The sequence below is a fragment of the Ochotona princeps genome, chromosome 23 (genome assembly GCF_030435755.1).
Source record: "Ochotona princeps isolate mOchPri1 chromosome 23, mOchPri1.hap1, whole genome shotgun sequence".
Classification (NCBI taxonomy): Eukaryota; Metazoa; Chordata; class Mammalia; order Lagomorpha; family Ochotonidae; genus Ochotona; species Ochotona princeps.
In genome coordinates, this window is record NC_080854.1 from 18,433,923 (window position 1) to 18,437,766 (window position 3,844).

At 45.0% G+C, this 3,844-nt stretch overlaps 1 non-coding gene across 1 annotated transcript; it reads left to right on the forward strand.

Moving 5' to 3' along the window:
• The first annotated feature begins 335 nt into the window (after window positions 1-335).
• Window positions 336-442, forward strand: LOC118758238 (U6 spliceosomal RNA). Its single transcript, XR_004995610.2, has one exon. It is a non-coding gene; the product is annotated as a U6 spliceosomal RNA (small nuclear RNA).
• The last annotated feature ends 3,402 nt before the right edge of the window (window positions 443-3,844 follow it).

The window sequence follows — 3,844 nt, forward strand, 5'->3', positions numbered from 1 at the left end:
AGTAACATACTAGGTACACATAAAACTGGCCACAGAAAACTATCAGAACATCTGAGTAAAATATCTTTTCCCACCCCCCAGAAATCACTGGAGGGGGGGCATCAAAGAAGGTACAACATGGGTGAAACTCCATGGAGCATAAAGAAACACAGTATGATTATTCTTAAACTTGACATCCCATTCATTTTCCCTTTAGAGGGATGTGTCAATTTGCGAGATTTTTGGGACCAAAGTAATAAGGAAGGAAAGTGACATTTCTAAGTCTGAGCATCTTAGAAGCATTAAACCATCGTAGGAGCTGGGTAGACAAAATAAGAGGTCAAAGTTGTCTGAGGGTGCTGGCTTCAGCAGCACATATAATAAAATTGGAATGATACAGAGAAGATTAGCACGGCCCGTCTGTAAGGATGACATGTAAATTCGTAAGGCATTCCATATTAAAAAAAAGTTGGCTGAGGGAAGGCTGTACTACATACCTGCCTCATGTTGCCACCACCAATCCCCCCAACCCCCCCAACAGAACGTTTCAGATGTAAAGGATTTCAGACACGAGCTTAAAGATGGTCTATTGAAGATGATAGATGAGGAGGTAACCAGGGAAGAACACTGACCTAAGTTAAAATATACTCAACTAATGAGAGAAAGCACATGAGGCCATGGAAGATCAATAAGGTGGAACACAGCACAACATGAAATATCCAGAGGAAAACAAAATAATAAAGGATAAAAAAAAGATCCAGGAAAGTGTGTACTGATCGGCGGAATGTAACACAGAAGTCTAGTGTCTGCAAAAATGTGAGAGGAGACAGAGGCTAAGAGGACTTAATGAGTAAAATACTGTCCACCTGTTTCTAAAGCCAGTCAAAACTCAAGTCATAGATTAACAGAAGCCCCACCAAACCTGAGCAAGATTTAAAATAACAACAGTAACAAAAGCCTCAGTGTTCTGGTGACTCATCACTCTAGTGGGACCAAAATCCACTGCCACCCAAAATGCTCTTTAGTTCCAACACATTCCACTGGTAAGTCCCATAAATGAGGGAGGATTTTCCTTTACTCATGGGAGGGATACAGGTCATGGTAGTGTTCAGGTCTGTAGGAATTTGCAGCCTGAGGTCGGAGTGCATAATGTTAAATAGTACAAGATAAAACAAGCATGCCTGGGTTGGGGTCCGGTCTCAGTCAAAAGCCGGCAAGTGCCTGATGTGGTAGCCTAATGGCTTAAGTCCTCACCTTGCATACGCCAGGATCCCATATGGGTGCCAGGTCGGGTCCCAGCGGCTGGGCTTCCCACCCAGCTCCCTGCTTGTGGCCTGGGAAAGCATTGGAGCATGGCCCCAAAGCCTTGGGACTCTGCACCCGTCTTGGAGACTTGGAGGAGGCTCCTGACTCCTAGCTTTAGATTGGTGCAGCTCTGGCAGTTGTGGCCGCTTGGGGAGTAAATCAATGGATGGAAGATCTTCCTCTCTGTCTCTCCGCTCTGTATATCTGACTTTCCAATAAAAATAAATCTTTAATTAAAAAAAAAACAGCCGGTGAGTTCCACGCTGTGTGGAGTGTAGCAGCTGTGTTAGACTGGCGCTGGCCCTCCCACCGGCTCCCATTTAAGGTGCTTAACTTGTTGGAAGGCTAGCAAGAGGTCATGGCCAGGACACAGATTACCATTGTTTCACAGGAGCATTCCCTGCACTAGGCAGCTCAATAGCCGATACCTGAAATCAAAGACCGAACTATTCAGTGTTTTTTTCAAGAGAATTAAATCATTTATTGATTCTACTTGATAATGGATGATATGAGCTTCATTGCCATTTGCAGTTGTATCTGATACTATTAATCAATTTAAATATATCATGCATGGTGTGTCAGTGACCATAATCTGTGACCTTGCTTGGGTAACAGAACGGTGAACTTCTGGTGACCGAGCAGTCAGTATCGGGATAATGGTTTCTCCACTCCAGCAATTTATACACAAATGCCAAGTGCACTCTGGCATCGCCATGAAGAATTGTAACTTTAGACTTCTGGAGTTTGCCAACATGGATTCATAATAGAATGACTTTAAACAGCTCATGTTTTAAAATAAATGTATTCAGCATCATGATCAGAGCATTCTGCTCAGCATTCAATAACACGGAAGCCAAAAAGAAAAAATAAATTTTTTTTTTGTTGGAACTCCTTACATGTTTAAGAGAATGGAAATGGAAATAACCCGTTATGCAGTTAGCTGCAAATACACTCTTGGAAACAAATACCAGAGTGATAAAGAGAGAAGAAAATGGAGAACCCACTTCTTCAGAAAAAAGAAAGAAAAAAGAAGCGAAAAATATTTCAGGGTAACTAAATCTGATTTTAAAAACTTCACCCACACTTTGTGAGTTTGATCTTTAAGGGTTCAATCCGGCCCTCAGAGTAAATATCAGAGGAAAATGCCCCTTGTGCTCCAACAACTGTTGGGGAGCAGACTCGAGGAACCATTCTGAAATGTGCCGGAGAATTCTCCTTTGCAAAGCCTGGCCCCCAGGAGAAGCTAATTAGCCTAATGGGCTTGGGCGCTGGCAGAGCCTAATTAGCCACCACGTGGATCGAAGCCCAATCCTGCGCTCCCATGTTGCCTGCGTGTGAGAGTCACCACCCAGACTCTCAGGTTGGCTGAAAATCAAGTCACCAGTTCCTCTCCTGGCACACCTTCCGAGCCCACAAGCGAGAACTTGGGTCACTGACTATGAACATCGCTTCTGCTTCAGAGTTCATAGAATTTTCTTTTGTACTGCTCTTAAACCAGAGTCAATTCTTGGAAAGAGGTAAGGTAACATGTGTTAGCTCTGGAAGCGCTCAGACTAGCGAGAGCGAGAGGAGGCTTTTAATTCAGGTAAAATGTTTTATTAGTCAGGAGAGCGAGTCTGACAAACTACTGCCTGGCGGGAGACAACCTGGGACCGCTTCCACTCAGCGGCGTGACCTGCGAGGGAAATGGCCACCCAGGGCACTTGGGTTTTATACAACTTAGGTGTGGGCGATGGGAGAAGGCAGCTGCTCCTCTGTGTTGCGCATGTGAGTGACCTGTGGTACGTGAGTGTGAGTGACGAGGGTGTGGTAACATGGCGGACTGAGAGAAGGTGGTTCCTGCAGGGCATTCTGGATTTTCTTGAGGAGATAAGGCCTGGAGGCTCCGGCATGGACTCACTCTCACTGTGTCCCAAGCCAGCCTCAAGCTCTGCCCAGCCTAACGGTCGGTGTCCACATTTACGTGTTTAGCGTTTGGCAGGGCTCTTGCTCAACTACCTGTATTCTGGGAAGAGTAAACTATAGAGGTGGGGACAGTTTGTTTCAAAACCCAACAGGTTTGGGCTGTGATTGATTGAACTGGGGGCCGGTGGAGAACTCCGTGCAGCATGCTTGTCTGCCACAGAAGCTTTAGGTGCCAGGGGATTGTTTGTGTTTTTCTACTAAGAATTTATTTATTTGTTTAAAAGTCAAAGTGGAGGGGGCCTTCCTTCTGCCGGCGACCTCTCCAAATGGTTGCAATGGCCGGGTTAGGCCAAGGAGAAGGAAGGAGCCCTGATCTCCATCTGGGTCTCCCATATGGGTGCAGGGGCCCAAGCCACCATTATCCTTTTAAACGATACAGCATTTTGTCTTTCTCCCACACAGGAAGTGTCATTACTCATGAGCAGAATCATGTCCTTAAAAATAAAACCAAGTAAGGAAACTGTCCCCAGAGAAGGATCTGTGATTTTACAGTTGATTGACTTAAAATAGACCAACATTCCTACACTCTCTCACTCTATTGAGAAGCGCATCTGGGAAAAATTTAAGCGAATTGAAGTTATAAGACCTCAGGGTA